At 39.8% G+C, this 18,067-nt stretch overlaps 1 protein-coding gene across 3 annotated transcripts in view; it reads right to left on the reverse strand.

The window, feature by feature from the left end:
- The window catches only part of nckap5l (NCK-associated protein 5-like), a 55,405-nt gene that overhangs the window by 29,987 nt on the left and 7,351 nt on the right, over window positions 1-18,067 (reverse strand). Inside the window, exons 1-2 of one of the 3 annotated variants that reach the window (XM_042003123.1) lie at window positions 8,272-8,530; window positions 2,067-2,145 (exon numbers count right to left, since the gene is read on the reverse strand). The gene's annotated coding sequence lies outside the window, so the exon portion shown is untranslated. Of the gene's footprint in view, window positions 1-2,066; window positions 2,146-3,808; window positions 4,037-8,271; window positions 8,531-18,067 lie in introns of those variants that run through there. The other 2 variants (XM_042003124.1, XM_042003122.1) reach the window with 2 other exon arrangements.

The following is an 18,067-nucleotide window of genomic DNA, read 5'->3' on the forward strand; positions in this document are numbered from 1 at the left end:
GAGGAGAAAGCTATCCTCTATTGTAAATATAGACCAGTGTCCTCTATAGGGGTGTGAAACATCTGGCCTGGGGGCTAAAACCAGCCCACCACAAGGTCCAATTTGGCCTACAGAGTGAATCTGGTTAATGTGACAATAAAAGAAGATATTAACTGTAATATTTTAATAAATGTAACTGTAATTCTTACTATATCCACTTGAGGTTTTAATTTTTTATGTGTAAATGTAAAACACTTCCAAAGCAGGGGGATAATTTGTTTTATCTTTTCGATCTTATAGACTTATAGATCTGCCTTCAGTTTGTATTACAAGGCGAGTCATTTCAGGTCGTCAGAATTACTACACACATGTGTAAATGTAAATGTATGTACATTTAAAATAACTTCTAGATATGGAAAGGTTACTCTGATTTATTACTTCCAGCTGACTGGGATTAAATGTTTGGTGATTTTATAGATACATTGTGATCTGGGAGTTGCAATAAATGTGTACATAAGTCTAAAATAATGTAAATTAATAAAATGAATTTAAAATGTAATAAAAACAGAATAAACATGAAATGTAGATATGAAGTTTAAAAGTGCACTTTCCCGCAAATACAAAAGAAAAAAAAGAAAAAAACTTTACACATAGTTTTTGCGTCACTAATCTGGTGTCTGTGTCGGCTGCAGACGGCTGTCAGTGATCAGCTGATCGGCTTTTCTGTCGCTAGTACCCTCTCGCTTGTTGCGTTTCTTTATTGTTTAGCAGTTCATGGTTCATTCCAGCAATTTTTTACACAAAAGTATTATTTTTGGAGGTGCTACCAGTGGAAAGCTACATTTATCAGTCTCATGTCAATCAGACCCATGTCACTATCAATTGAAGCTGAACAATGGAAATGCTGACAACAGCAGCCTATTTCAATTAAATATGGTTTTATTTTGTATAACTTTTCAGCATTAATGATTGCTAGAGAAACAGCTGTATAATCTACTAGTCATTAGACAGCCATGCACTCATCTACGAAGATGATCAGATTCAGAAATCTAGTGAGAGTGAACCAGCGAAAGGAAGCAAGTGATGTCTTCTCTAAATCATTGCTGCTGATGTTGGAGTCCTGCTCATATTAGGCCATGAATGTGATGAGAGAAATTATGAACAGGGTCTAAACTACAAATCAGAGCAGGACCCTTCTTTCTCAAAGTAGCTAACAGGTGGTAGAAAGGATTTATACTCCAGATATGCAGAAGCGAGTCTTTAAAAGTGTTGATAAGGGCCAGACAGGAAAAGGAGGGCATAAATGAGACATATATTTTAAGGTCTTGATTTTATATAATACTGAACTGATTATTACAACAAAAGTGATCATGTAATGCAAAAAAAAAAAAAAAAAACCCAGGCAAGCATTTGCTTGCTGTTTCTGCTCATACAATTCAATAAAAACGGGCAAATTTCAGGTATAGTCGCGAATGGTGATTAATCATGATTATATATATATATATATATATATATATATATATATATATATATATATAGAGAGAGAGAGAGAGAGAGAGAGAGAGAGAGAGAGAGTAAAATATATTTTTATTTATTTGAATTAGATTTTATTATAAAAAATATAATAATATATCAAATATAATAAAATATGGAATAAAAATAAATAAAACAAATTGTTTCCTCCAAAATTTTCAGGTTGTTTACAATGTTTTAAAAGGATAGTTCATTAAATGTAAACATCTTGACAGTTTAGTAGTACATTGTAGTAGTTTGCAATGTAGTAGCTTCAGTACAATGTAGTACTTTATTGTAATACTTCTTTTATACTAAAACAAAGGTAAAATGTGGAGTTTTCAATCATTTTATATGTTATTATGCTGTTATCTTACTGGTCTGATCAGATTGGTTAACTAAGATGAGTCTGACCCCCTGATCGAGACCAGTCACTGATTGGTTTATTTTGGTTTTCACCACCAACACAGAGGAAGTTTGTTGTTTTGCCTGATGATGATGAAGAAGCACAGACAAAGGAAAATAAAAGAAGGAAGTGACATCACAGACATTCCTCCATCAGGGAGTTCACCTACCTGTGGGTTGAGCTCTCGTTATGACTCTTGAACAGGATCTTCGTCAGGCACCTCTGACCCCAGTAACACCACCACGGAGCTGACGGAGAGAAACACCAGGACAGGTTTTAATAAATCGGCTCCTGGATGAAAGTTTCTTGTTCAGGTTTTCAATCATGAGACTAAATAAAACACACAAGAGCATGAAAGGTGCCAGGGGAAGAGTTTGGGGATAACTGAGGCCAATGTCACCTCTGTGACGGACCGCAGGAAACTGAGAGGACAGGAAGATGGTAATTCCCCAAGGAGATACCAGGGCTGGTCAGAAACCAGCATTCCCTTTTCTCCTCTCGTCTTCCCTTTCATCTCTGAGTCATTGTGAAATGTAATGAAAGAAAGAGTAATGAATTATTCAGCTTTTGGAGGCATCCATAACAGTCCTTTCAGTCTGACGTGGGATTTCTCCATCAAGCTATTTGATTAGCTTCCCTCATTCTGCAGAATCAGGATCTAACAGAAACCAGTGCCTGCTGCAGCATTAACTCTTCATTTCAGAAAGCAGTCTGCAGGGTAACCGGGTCTGATCCTTTCAGATCCCGTCCGACTGCAATGAGATTAGCGGTGTCGAGCATCTGCCCACTCAATCTGGGTTTTAATAGATCAACTGGTATGGCTGGTCCAAGGAACCCAGAACCGTGATCCATGTCATGCCCACAGAGAGCAGGTCAGCATTTCAATGATCCCCAGAAACGTTTCTTTCATTTCTGACGGATGAAAAACTGTGAAACAGGAAGTAAATAAAATTCAGATTTGTAAAATGCTGCAAATAACGATAAGCAGAACCAGAGAATGAAGCTACACACAAAAAAAATCTAAATCAAAGGCGACTCGGCTGCAGCAGAGAGAATAAATGTACAAAAGCTTCTTAAATCATGTCAGTGTCACTGCTGGGGATTTGGCACAGCGAGGCCGTCTGAGGATACATCCAACACCACCGTCTCCATCTGCCAATCTGGAAAGGTGCAGGCTGAAGTTGCTGCTGTGAAGGTGGGAGATGCAAACAGCATGACAAAATCCAGTGGAATTGAAGAGGAAATGTAGGCCATGTTTAGATTCTTTCCAGCAGATGCAGCAGTTCCTGTCATGAATTCACATGTGGATGAATATGAAAGAGGAGAGATGTGGGTGAGGCAGAATCAGGCCGGCTGCTGCTTCCTGTCTGATGTTTGCCTGCATGAGCCGAGACCAATCGTACACAAGCAATATTTGGGATGAGGAGCAGAGGCGGTGGAAAGGACGTGGGGGAAGGGGATGAAGGAGAAGGAGGAGGAGGGGAGCTCCTTTCTCAAAAGGAACTGAAAATGTGGCTGTGAGCCATGTATGTCTGAAAGCAATCAAAGAAAACAGGGATCCCTCTGAAATGTGTGGCGGGCTGCCTCCACACCCACCGGCAGAGGCAGAAAACACACCACAGGCCTTCATCTGTGATATCACACACACTGAACACACCACCGCCCAGCCAGGAGATTTATGACACTTTGTTAGCTGAAGCCAAAACAGTCCAACATGCCTGAGAGTGGTGACAGCGCTTAGCTAAGCCTCCACAGAGCCAATCAGACCTGAGTGTGAGTCTGGACAGCTCCAGGAAAGCAGACAGAAGTCAAACATCAGCTTAGTTTGGACCCAGAAAAGCCGGACCCAGAGCGACAGCCCCTGAAAACACCCCGTCACCTTCCTGAAGAACAGACAGTGTGTCAGCTCACCTTGATCCTGCCGGCTTTTCACTCATCCAGTCAGAGCATCTCAGATATCCTTCAGCAGAAGCACATAAGGCACCAGCAGGGAGGGGGGAACAAAATAGCTCCCAACCTTACATTTCTGCTTTCCGGCTGCAGAGGAGATTTCCCCCCCCCTTGTTAAAGTGTCGTCAGTCGGCGAGCGTGGCAAGGAAGCTGGTTTCCTCTACGCTGCAGCTACAGGCCTGTCCTGTGTGTCTGCAGAGGCTGCCATGTCTCCCATTGTTTCAGGACGACTGAGGCAGCCTTCCTACCCCGACAGACCCTGCCTACTACAACAGCTGTGGACCAGCCCCCATCTCTCTGCTGCTCTCCCCTCCTCCTCCTCCTCTTCCTCCTACTACTTCTGCCTCTGACTGCGCTGCTGCTAAACATTAACCCTGCAGCTGCTGGCGTGGGCCATGACAAGGAGGAGAGGGGGTTGTGTTTCAGAGGAGGCCCGTTGCATGAAGCAGACAAAGAGCCAGGACAGAGAGGATATCCGGCAGGGAGAAAACAGGCTCTGGGATAAGAGGATTGTCTTTCTCAGTCACTTTAATTTAAAGGTGTTGTGCGTGAGTGCAGGATAACTGCAGCGAGGAAAAGCAAAGTCAAGGCAAATCAGGGTGAATTGACAACCAGAAGCTGCAGCTCAGAGCACATTATTGATTGACTAGCTCATGAAACCACAGAAAACTAGAGATAGGTGATACCAAAATATTTCCTGTCAATACTATACCATTAGTTTACGGCACTTTAGATGCTTTTTGTCCCTTAATGGGACATCACACAACTGCAGCGCGTGCATTAATATCTTTTTTTAACAAGGGGAATATGAAAAATGAATAAAACTTTTGATATTTGTCCACTGATCTGTCTTATATGACTCCAATCATTTTAACATTTTCTTAAGTAAAATTGCTAAATTCACACATTTCCTGATCTAAAAAACAGGGCAGAAAAAACTGAGATGAGGCAGCGGTCAGCTAAGCTGAGCCTGAATGATCGATCCCATTCACGCTGGGTTGTATGGCACATGCCCATTTCTGCTCCTCAGCAATATAAAGTTTACAGAAAGATTTATTATCCATCATTACGTTCTACAGTCTGTGTAATGTTTTTAATGTAAATCTGTGACAGTTACTCTCACTGATTGGACAATAAACTGCATAGAAAAGTAATGAAGTGAGGCAGACAGAACTTTGCAACACCTTGAGGTGGCGGGTGCTTGTTGCTATCATGCTAAAGTGTTAGCTAAAGTCAGCAGGTCACATGGTGCAGCGGTTTGATTATTTTATGCTTTGCTTCATTTGGCTGCCCAGATGGAGAATAATACAGGTGAAATAAGACTGATCAAGAAAGACTAAACTCTCGGGTAATCCGTTTTCTCTTCAGAGGCCGAGACACTTTTAAAACTACAAGAAAATAAGTGAATTATTCTACTTTTTCATTAGCCTCTTGATGAGGTTCCTGTATTAAAATTGATTAAAACACCACAATTAAAAATAATTAGGAGTTTAACTAAGAATCAAAACTGAATTTGTGTTCACATCTTTATACTTTATGTTGTTTAGAATTAATTAATTTGATTGCTGTTCATCACTTAACCTTGAATATAGATTGTTTAAAACACGTTAATTGGAGCAAATTTTCTTTATTCATCATCTTTTTCAGCTATAAAAGAAACGTTCTGTCAAGGCCAAATATGGTCATGTGTGTTTGTTTCTGTTGATGTGTGACTGAGTGAGATGAATGCTGATGAAACATTTCCAGTGGTCAGTATGCTGCCATTTGAATAGATCTTGAGATCTTACAATTGTAAATCCAAAGGAGTCAGGGCCTCACTAGCTATGAAGCTGATGATGATGATGTAAAATGAATTTATCAATAGATATAGCATCATAAAGGTCAACCAAAACAACCAAACAGATCTTTACTAACAGAACTTTGTAGAAATAACACACAGATCAACCGTGACCAAGTCTTTTCTCATCTGCACATCATTCTCTCAAGTCTTGACTATCAGGAGAAAAAATATTGGCACTGAAACAAACACGTAACAGAAACTGCTTACATATTTACACGTTTTCCTCATTTACAGTTATTTCTAGCACTTTTTACCTGCTATCCTCACAAAACCAACTCCAACTCAGCTGCTATTTGGCACAACCGTGCATCAAAAACATGTTGGCTTTATTCCAGCCATGAAATCCGATATTTTGATGGGCAGATATCAAAGTATCAATTCCAGAGTGTCGATAAGCCCATCTCTACAAAAAACCACAGGAAATTAGATTTTTTATTGTTGGACTCCTAGTGAGACAAAAACAGCTGTGCATATCTGAGCTAATTTCAGATGCTGGTGTGACTGTGAATCCTGACAGAGAAGCGGCTGGAGTTCGAATATTAACACCTTCCAGTTGGGTCCTTCGGCAAGGCAAAAAAGTGTCTGCTAAATGACTGTAGAGAATAAAGAAGAATAAATAGAGACGCAATGGCCATCTTTCTGACAAGTTCAGAAGATGGCTTTAGAGGGGTATATATACATATGGACGGGGGAAACAGGCAGAACAAAAACACAATGAAAAACAGAAAATCTACAGATGAGCTCCATCCATTAACTAACCATTTATTATCCTCTAAAAACAAAAAAAATCAAAAATATTAAATGGAAATAATCTAAAATCTACTTTTTTCTGGAAGATTTACTTAAAATCAGTACAATGTTCAGGACAAAAATCCTAATATGGCCGATTTATGCTCCCGTACTTCCATGTGTGTTTTGCGGCGCCATGGTTGTTAAGTCAGTTCCTCCACTAGTGGGCAGTACTGAGTTCAGGCTTCACTCCCGCGAGCCGACGTCAGTTTCAGACACCGTTTGGCAGCAGCAATGCATCACTATGTTTCCACCTGCCCAACACATCCTAAACATTCGTTTAAAGTCTTTCTTCAAATGCTTGTGCAGTTTCTACAGTTTTTATCCTCGTCTTCATTCTTCTTCTGCTTTTTTGCTCCCTTCCGGATTCTCTTCTTCTTCTCTAGTTTGTTTCTTTCGCTGGTTGCATATCAGCTATTCTGCTCATCACTGTCTAAAATAATTTCATGATATGTATGCAACAATCTTGACTCAATAATCTTGATCACTGTACAGGAGGCAGCATGAGATACTACAGTCTAGAACAGGGGTGCCCAAGTCTGGTCCTCGAGATCTACCATCCTGCAACTTTTAGATGCAACCCTTCTCCAACACACCTGAATCAAATGACTGGCTTGTTACCAGGCCTCTGCAGAGCTGAATGACATGCAGATGACATCTGATACAAGTGTGTTGGAGAAGGCTTGCATCTAAAAGTTGCAGGATGGTAGATCTTGAGGACCGAACTTGGGCACCCCTGGTCTAGAAGATGTTTGTACACACTAGGAAGAAGCAATCCTAACATGCAGCATAGCAACATGACGGGGAGAAACTCCATTGTACACTTCAAGCAAACCACACAAACAAGGAGTCATATGAAAGCAGAGACTCTGTTGGTTACAAAGACGTCTGTCTGATGACTGTGGGACAAAAACTGGGGGGGGGGCTATCATCCAGAATCAGAAATGATGTCTTTTGCTGTTTTGAGGTGAAAAGTTTTATTCGGGCTCTAAAAATAACTCTGCTAATGTGTTCTCCTATGACTCTGCCTTTGTTTGAAATGAATAATGAAGGTTCTGGTAGTTGCTGTGGAGATTAAGGGGGTTTTATAGTGAAGTATTCACTCTTCCTATCATAGACTGTCTTGGGCTTCACTTCTTTCTGGATCCTCGTGGTGTCTCTAAGATGAATGTTGGTTCTATCCCCGGATTCTCCTGACTGACCGTTGCTAGATGTGCCCATCATCAACATCAGCCAATGGTTTCTTGCTGTTGTGAAGACACACTTTATTCATTTTGAGTATGTCATTTCAGACAGGAGGTAAAAAAAATTGGCCTCATGATGAAAAGATTATTTTAAGAATGAAAAACAATCATCCTCAGTGTTCAGTAAACAAATGATTTAATCTGAAATCAGCTCAGCTGGTTGGTGGTCCATCTCAGCCCACATGACTCATCTGCTATCCTTGTTAATGAAGCCACATCATCATCCTCATACTCCAGACACACCAAACACAGTCTGAAAAAACCACTGGGAGCCAATGCAACAACAGCTGGACGATGATGAGGAGCGCTCGATGGAAACGACCGTCCTCCGCCATGTCTGATCTAAACAAACATAAAGACAACACATCCACACGGAGGATCCACACATTCTCATTTAAAGTTGACGTTTTTAATTTGACCTGAATTATTCAGACTGACCCCTGACCTGGTGCCCCCTAAAAAAATAAATAAACAAACACCTCGCTATGGTCAAATCAATGTCTCTGGGCTCTCACATGAGTTGTTTCAAACTATTATCATTCTGAACTCACCACAGCAGTCTGGAAGCCCCAGAACTGTCCCAGATTTCCAGAGAATTCCAGCTCCTGTCTGGAATCAGAAGTCATGCTTGGATTTCCAGGATCAATCTGATAAATCCCACATGGAAAATCAGGGGAAACCCAAGGATTAAATATCATTTAATTAACTCAACTCAGCTCTTTATCTTTAGCAAACAGCACTGGTCATCATCAGGAGTAAAGCACAGCAAAGCAAGAGGCCGAGTTTCTCATCAGGAATCACCTGATCAGAGCAGCTTGTGTAATGTGAGGATTTATCCTCTTAAAGCCAACACATGCTGATCCTGCTCAGTCCCCAAACCTCTGATCTGTGTCCACCTAGTGGCTAAAACCTTCCATTTCTTTTATCTTCTGCTGCAACGACCAGTTCATCTGCAACTAGTTTTATAATAAATTTATTTTTAATGAAAAAACAAAACATGTTTTCTGTTTACAGCCTCTCAGATGTCCCCATCTGACCTGTTTACAAGCAAATCAACTTCTCTGACTTCCAGGAACTGTAGAAGACTCTATACAGGCTAAGGCACTATTTAGTTAATAATAATAATAATAATAATAATAATAATAATAATAATAATAATAATAATAATAATAATAATAATAATAATAATAATAAACCAATCAAATAAATTAATTCTGAAAATAATCATTTGTCCTTACAGTGTTAATGCTAACCCTTTCAGAAGGGCCACGTTTTCAGAAAAACCTCCTAAAAAGACCTTCCCAGAGCACAATAACACAGTTCATCTTCATGTTCCTGGAGTCTAGGGTTCACAATGAATCCTCTCTGGCAGATAACACCATACTAACAACGACTCATGAACACAGATGTCATTGATCATTTTCAGCAACTAAATCATTTCTAAACATTCAGTCTAGTTTAATGAACATTATGGTCTAATATTTAAGCAACAATTGAAAATAAACACCCCAGTCGTGTTTTATAAATGCTGATCAGGCTTTAAGGGTTCAGTCTCTGTTAAAATCCTTTCCCTGAAGCTCAGTATGGAACCTGGCAGAACTCTGAAACTCAACCTTTTATATTCACACTTTCACTTTTTTCATGAAGAAAATTATGAAAGGTTTTGAGATTTAAAGCGCTGGAAAAATTTTTTACACAAAGCAGCAGTAGAAAAGTTGGAGTGTTAACATCCAAACTGCGACACACATTTAACCAATCAGCATCCAGGTAAATGTAATTTGTGACTGGTCACATGCTGACAGCAGTGAAGAGTCCTGCACACTAGTTTTCATCTCCACCAACAGAGCTGTGCAGCTGCATGCCGTCAGTTATGCCTCTGCAGCAGCCAAGTGATGAAACAGCTGCAGAGACAGTAAACAGTCAGGAAAATGTCCTCGGGACATTGAAGGTGGCAACAGATCAGTGTTTGAGTCCAACTGTAAGAGTTCTCATTTCCCACTTCTTCTTTATTCCAGTCATTATATTTACCTTCTACCTTTCCACCAAAGGTAATCTGTTTAAAGAAGTCCCTAACGCTCACTTCCTGTCCCACTGCTGCTGGTAGAAGGTCTCGCTTGGTGACCCTTACCCATCCCTTCACTTCTGCTGCTATAGGTCGAGGCTGCTGAGGGACGTCCCAGTCAAAGAAAAGATTTGATCCAATCTGTTGGTTTCCATGGTTGGGTAGTGGTTACAGAGGTGGGCTTGGATCTGGTGGACCTTGGTTAAAGTCCCCAGTGTTGCAACAGAAGGGAACCACTGTGGGCCCCTGAGCAAGGCCTACACACACACACACACACACACACACACACACACACACTTCCCCGGGCACCTACACAGGTGCTGGAACATGATAGCCCACTGCCGCTCTCTAGTAAAACTAGGAACGTGGATTAATAAAGAGAAAATTATTATTATCTAGTATACGAACACAGTAATTATAATTTGGACTAATGTGGATCATATAATGGATTTGTTTTAACTGGATTACAGCTGGACTACAATGAACCGGATTGATCTGGACTGGATCTTGAGAGACTTTGCTGTGAATTGGTGTTGTACAAATAAAGCTGAATTGAAATGAATTATAATGCTGATGGTTGTAATGGAAAACAGGTTCTGATAATCCCAGTTCTCTGAGATAAATCGGCTGGTGCATTATTATGATGGGAGTCCAGACCCAGAGCCCACACAGCCGTCTCACAGATGGTCTTCTCATTGAATCATTTCTATCACATTCAGAGGCTCCAGGTGAAACCTTACAGCGGGTAAACAACTACATCTGAATGAAAGTACTTGAACCTGAACCAGAAGTACTTGGTTAGGGTACAGAAACATTCTGGCTCAATGTTAGAATGGATTTCATTGTGGAGAGTTTCTCCCACCTTTTCCACATTGGCATACAGAGACATCCTGTTACCGTGACAACAACACATCAAACTCCTGACGAGAATCGGTGTGTGATGGGGTTGTTGGACCTTTTAGGTTCTGGGAAGCTCCTGGTTTTACAGATTCTAAGAACTGCTTTAGTTACCAGATCCTGTAGTTTGTTTAAAAGCTTTAAAAGGGTTTCACATCTTTTGCATGGAGCTCGTTCATTATGCATGTTTTCTGATAACACCTCCACCAGTAACTGTTTATTTGCATCTGACTGCAGAGCTGACATTGTTGATTGTTTTGTAGATATTCCTGATTTACCTAACATGAGTGGATGCATTCAGCTGCATTTTTCTTTTGCACATGTTCAGGAAGTGCTTATGAAAATTCATCTAAATTTGAAGAATGATGTTGGCTACTTAACTGCATGATGATGCAGTTCTTTGCTGGACATCAAGTAAGAACAGTGAATCTATATCCACATAATTTCACAGATAAACAGTCACAAGTGTGTTCTCCGGCGGCCAAGTTTTGCCCACACACAACAGTTTGTGTTATTGGCAGCTGTGCAGAGATGTCTCCAAACAGCAGCGAGGACAGTCATTCCTCAGCTGAATTAATGCACACAGACTTCAGGGTGAAATGAATGTGACATTGAGGAAGTTGCTTTCCTTTTAAAAAGGTCAAAGGCTGAGCAGGCCATCATGACCTGAATGAGAGCTGGTAACATGTTCCCCTGCAGATGACACAAGGAATGACATATCTCTCCACATAAAAGGCCCATTGTCACCCTGTTTTACCATCCACATCCCCCGGAGTGAGGATCTTTACTAACAGCCCAGAAAAGCTAAATAAAGAGTGTGTGAATGTCATGAGCCAATAAAAAGCATCTCGATAGAAGGAAACTTCCTACAGGCAAACTGGAAGCTCACAGTTGTCAAATTTTATTCAAACAACATGCAAAGCTGCTTCTGTTACACACAGAAAGCTGCTGATCACACAAGGTGACCCAAAAAAATCCTTTTAGCCCAAAACTTCCAAACTTCAAATGAACTGAAGCTGCAGGAAAAACTTCATTAATGTGATTTAAGGAAGCTGTACCCTATTAATCACTGAGCCCGTTAACATTGACATGGTCATGTAAATGGACTCATGACAGTAATCTGATTACGAGAAATCAGATTAAAACAACAATATTCCCCAATACTTTAATGTCTTCCTTACATCTAGTGTAGACCCATTTATCAGATTTATTTTTTACATCTGATTCCACCTACCTGTCTGTCTGTCTGCTTCCACCTGTCTGTCTGCATCCACCTGTCTGTCTGCATCCACCTGTCTGTCTGTCTGTCTGTCTGTCTGTCTGCATCCACCTGTCTGTCTGTCTGTCTGTCTGTCTGTCTGCATCCACCTGTCTGTCTGTCTGTCTGCTTCCATCTGTCTGTCTGTCTGTCTGTCTGTCTGCTTCCATCTGTCTGTCTGTCTGTCTGTCTGTCTGTCTGCTTCCACCTGTCTGTCTGCATCCACCTGTCTGTCTGCATCCACCTGTCTGTCTGCTTCAGGTCAGTTCTTCCCACCATCTGGTACAACACAAAGGAGAAGATGTTGGTGTTGTCAGCTCCATCACCACGGACACTTAATCTTCACTAGGTTTCTGTTTTCCTTACTAGCCCTTCCTCCCTCTGCCTCAGCAGTAATTCAGTCATTGCTTTATTAATAAATGACAGATTGAGGAGAAGCTTTGGACATATGATCCACTTCAGAGGAGTCTCATCCAGAACTGCAATCCTCCCATGTGAGAAGACTCAGAGTATTCTCTCCAGTTCGCTTCTGTGATCATAGAAGCTGGTAATGAAAATTTTTTGTTGTGATCTTTGCATTTCATTAAACTCTATTCTACATTTCCACAAGTGTCACGAAAGCTTACACTAAACATCCACACACACCTCATTTCTTCATCAAACCATTGAACCCTGACGTGCTGGAAAAATGTGTAGGTTGAACAACACAAGCTGGTAATTCCCAGCTGAGACAGCCATCATGTCCAGTGTGTGGAGCTGCTGTGGTGAGGACAGAGTTAGAACTAACCCTGGATATTTCATTCATAAAAACAGCTTCCCCTCTCCCACAAGGCGTTTTCCCTTCATCTTTGTTCCAACATCAGCACAAGTAACTCTTCATCTATGAGGCTCTGCATCACGCCACACAGAAACCACAATAATCACATAAAACTGACAGTAAAGGTCAGCTGATGGAAGAGAGTGATCTTTATGTAGTTTGGAATATTCAGCTTTTTATCTGGATGAATGTAAAATCCACTATGACTTTAAACAGGTGAACTTTACTTGCCTCTCTCTAAACTACTTGCTAACAAGATGATTATATAACAGTAGCAATCGCATTGTTACGAGCAAACTGTCCTTTTCCTGTAAAAGAAGGCCTACTGCCATTTGATGAAAATGCAGTAAATTTTGGTTTACAAACACTAAATCAGGGATCTGCAACCTGCAACTCTGGAGCCTCAAGTGTCTCTCTGGACCTCCACAATGGCTCTTAACACATGACTAAAAATGCTAAAGAATGAACTAATATTTTTAATATAGATATAATAAGAAATCCAGGTTTTTAGAATTTATTTCTTTTTTTTCATGGAATAATTGCACTAAATTTCCACAACATAATGACACTAAAAGTACCAGTAATATTTATATATTTTGTAATTTATTATTCTTGTCATTTTGTTGGGAAGTATGGGCTTTTTTTTTTTTAAATCATTTTCCACAGATATCTGTATCTCATAAAAGAAAGTCTGTCTATCCTCTTTTTGCAAAAGCTTTATGTTTTTCTTTATTTTAAAACCAAATAATAGAAATAAAAATGCGTTTCTTCAAAAATGACAACTATTGTAGATATTTATCAAAAATTATAAGTTGTCTGGTTTCATAAGGTCTTCTAACTTTTGCAGCTCTAAAGGAGTTTTATTTAGCTGGCTGAGGGGAAAATGGCTCTTTGGATTGTAAAGGTTGCAGACCCCTGCACTAAACACATAAAGATTTAGCAAAGTTTTTTTCTTTAAACAACAGACAGACAGACAGACAGACAGACAGACAGACAGACAGACAGACAGACAGACAGACAGACAGACAGACAGACAGACAGACAGACAGACAGACAGACAGACAGATAGATAGATAGATAGATAGATAGATAGATAGATAGATAGATAGATAGATAGATAGATAGATAGACAGATAGACAGATAGATAGATAGATCAGCAGTCAGCAGGATGAATTTAAAGCTGTGAAGCTGCTTCCTTCTAAACACAGAAGGAACAATATGTGATGAATATCAGCATCAGGTGAACAGACAGAAAGCAGGATGAGAATCTCACAGCTTCTAGATGGTGAGGAGAGAGAAATATTCACAATATGCACAATAACTTCCATCCATGCACCTTTAGTGTTATATTATTCAGATTTCTGGCCTATATGACATTCTTAAATTGACTGTTTAGCTTAACCTCTTGCGCTACCGGGAGTTAAGGGGTTAACATCCGGTTTTACGGGCGTAACTTCGGGTCAGTAAATGTAACTATAAACATGTGTGGTATCCACACAAATACCATAATCTCCGCTAACAGCCCAGTAAAACCATTTCTATGACCACCAAACACAGTTAAGACAACAAACAAAAGACCAGGTATACAAACTGAAAAAACATTTAAACACAAATTATCGCTCCCCGTGTCCACCCGACGGCATGAACATGGATAAATGACACCTCTACTAAAAACACACCTCACAGATTCCAAAACTCTTAAGTTTCATCTCACTATGACCAAGATTCACTGAACCAGAGACAAAAGAAGCCCAGTTTATGCTTAATGTTTGTAAAACAGTCATAAATTTTATCTCACCTTTGCTGTCTTGCTTCAAAACTTATATCCACCAAGATAAAACTGCATTTAGTTGAAAAAATAAAAATAAAAAACTATGTTTCTCATAGTCTTTTGGGAGCAGTTTCCCACCCCCCCCCCCCCCAAAAAATCACAATCTTTTGATGGACAACGAGAAATGGCAAGTGTTTGATTTTCTCTTCATCTAATAAAACGGCTCTCTTCTGATAGTTTACATGAGACACTGCTGCAGCGGGACAAGACATGGAGGAAAAGGCCTTGGACTGCACTGCGCAATAAAAAAATTAACGCCAATAATTAATTAATGCGTTAACGTAAAATAGAGCAACAGTTTTGGTTTTAATTTTCTATATTAAATGAATGAATAATACATGGACCCTGTTTACACCAAAGTTTGTTCCCTTACTGTACCAAAATAAAACCATGACCTTAAACCAGGTTCATACCAAACCGTGATTTTGGTGTACCGTTACATACATATATGTACTTGGTTCATAATGAAAAATGCTTTTTCCAGATGAAGGTCCCATCCATTCCTCATCCCTCACATTCAGCCCAGAGAGTCCAGTTAACCCACAGACAGCCGGACTGGGACCAGCAGGTTTTGTGACCGAGGTGGATGAGTGATGTGACGATTGTCAGTCTCTCCAGTTCTGATCACATCTGCTCACCAGCCACTCAGCAGAGCTCATCGTTCACATCCTTTTTCCTAGAGCATGCCAAGAGGAAGACCTATTTTACACCTAACGAAGGGGTGCTGCAGCAGGAAACATACAAAACCTGCATTACAGCGGCCCTCAGTGACCAACTTTGGACACCCCTGCCCTAAAGATTTTATAGAGGGTTAAAAACCCAACCCCCACACCCAACTACCTTACTGGGAACTGTGCTTGTGTTTTCCAAGAGGCTTTGAAACAGGAAGCGCATGCGAATTTGAGAACACTTGAGCAGCTCACAGAGCACTTTGTAGAAGAGATTAGAGGGTGAGGGGGTGGAGATGGCAGTGTCCAAAGCTCCTCAATCACAACTTATTTTATAACTAATGAAAATAACATTAAATAAACAAAGAGACATAATTAAAAAAAGAGGAAGCCTAGATCAATAGCCTACTAGATCAATCACACATCATAGCTCATAACTTCAAGCTACATTTGCAAGGAAATGAACAAAACTTTGGCTATTTAATCCCTTTTTGGCCAAATAAGACATGCTGGGGACCCAGTCAGCTTTTGATTAAAGCTGCATACCAAGCCATATTTTCTCTGACCGGCTGATGAATCGAGTGTTTGTTACAGCTGCAGTGGCTGAGATGCTGTTTGTATGACTGCAGAAAAATGGGTGGATTTTAAAAGAGACGTGCTGTATGGGCTCTCAGAGTTCTTCCAGCATGTTCAGGCAGATCATGGGGGTCTCAAATGCAAATTAACATGAAGATGTTAAACAAATCTGAGGCTTCAGGTTGTTCATGCAATGCTTTGCATGCAAATCACTACGAAAGTGAAGTTGGAGGAGGGTCAAAAGGGAGAAAAAGCAGGGCTGTGGGGAAACAATGCAGGAAGACATGATTCCTTTGATGTGAGGATCTGCACAGCGTGCATGTAAACAGCTGTGATGAAGACGATGATGAGTTCTCAGTTGGCCCTACCTTCTGCTGGGAGCTCTGTTGTAGCGTGGGGGGTAACTGATGAATATTTTGCTAAGCTAATGCAGGTTGTAGAGACACCTTTGGTGTGTAACCATGGTAACTACAAATACCTGCATGCATAAGGCGATAAGGCTCTGAGCTGATAACTGATAAAAGGGGTCTCGGCCCCAGCCTGCCCTTCCTGTCTGCTCTCTGTTCTCCCCTTGATTTTCCCACTTGTCTCTTCATCCTGTAAAAGCTGTGAACTGCGACTCAACAAAGTGATACTGAAGAGTAACTCTGCTCCATAAACCCACAAGTGGCCCATAACAACAAAACCAGCGCAATGAAAAAAAAAAAATATATAGGCTCGAGATTTTCATCTAAACAGAGAATCATTTCAGTGGTTAAATAATTATATCCAGTACATGCAGTAGTGATTTGATCATCTAAGTGTATTAGTCTGGTTTTAAGTGCTTCTGTTTTATACAGTTTTAGTCACATTAACATGTTTACATGTATGTTCGGTCTGACTTAATAATTTTCTTTTTTATTTTTTTTTGCTTTCTATTGTGATATCAGCATTTAGTAGATTATGGTATTGGAGGAGTTGCATATGACTAGTTACAGAGTTATTTAGAGCAGTGGTTCTCAAACTGGGGGTTGCAAACACCTTGCAAACACGTACGTCATCTTGGGGGTTGTGGCTTAAAGACTTTGAGAACCACTGATTTAGAGGACAGATATCAACATGTACGAGTAAATAATACTGATTTCTTAGCGGTACCAGGTGGGGTTCCACATGGTTCTCTACTTGGTCCTTAAGTGTTTATAATGTCTATTAATTATTTATGTTTTGTTAAGCAGTCGTTGGAGTTTATTTATTTTGTTAATACCCTACTTTTTTTGTAGTGGGAAAAGGCTAAAGCAGCTACTGGATACAGTGGAAAACATCTAATAACTACAAAAAAATTCAAATAAAGTTGAAATTGACATAATTATGGATACTACGATTTCTGGATTTATTGATGACAATAAATTAAATCAGAAATCACATAAATTATGTCAAAACCAAAATGTCAAATTCGATAGCAATACTGCACAAAGTAACATCACTTTATTTTCTAAAGCTCATTGATTGTGAGGTGAAATGTGACGTATTGTGTGGGGAAACACTACACAAATGCAAATTTGGTCTTTTTTTGGCAAAAGAAAAGCATGTAAGTATGTAAAAGCAAATCCATTATTTATCCAATGACACTTTATTTTAAGGAAATTTAAGAATTTAGCAGGTTACAACTCAATTCAAATGTACAAAACAAATCACTAAGAAGCACTCTGTATCCAGCAGCTGTTTAAAATGACGATTAAGTCAGAGGAAATAAACACAAAGATTCTCTATTGGTCTGACCACATAAAGCTTAACTCTACTGGGAAATTTTATTTAATGTATAGAAATGGATAAATGATTAAATATGACAAATGATATCCTAAAGAGTAGTTAATCTATAAGTTGCTCCTATCATGAATTGTATGTCTATCGAAGGTTTTGTTATTGTTGATTTTTTTTCTTTTTAGTTAATTTTACTCATGTTTTCACATACAGCTTGTAACAGGTGGGTGATATGTAAGCTCTAGCCTCCCCCTACATCAATTCAGTTTTACATTTTGTATTTCATTTGTGTATTTTTATTTACCTTTTACTACCAAATAAAGATCTATATGACATGCTAACTGTGTGAAAAACCAAAAATCCATCCCATAATTTAGCAGCTTTTAGAACCACTGTCAGCACCGTGATTATGGGGAAATTTTACTTCACTCTTCTTCTGAACGTTGCTTCAGTTTACTGAGGTTTCTGGACAGCTCTCTGGAGGCCCATTTATACTC

This window comes from Melanotaenia boesemani, chromosome 13 (assembly GCF_017639745.1).
Source record: "Melanotaenia boesemani isolate fMelBoe1 chromosome 13, fMelBoe1.pri, whole genome shotgun sequence".
NCBI classification, from domain to species: Eukaryota; Metazoa; Chordata; class Actinopteri; order Atheriniformes; family Melanotaeniidae; genus Melanotaenia; species Melanotaenia boesemani.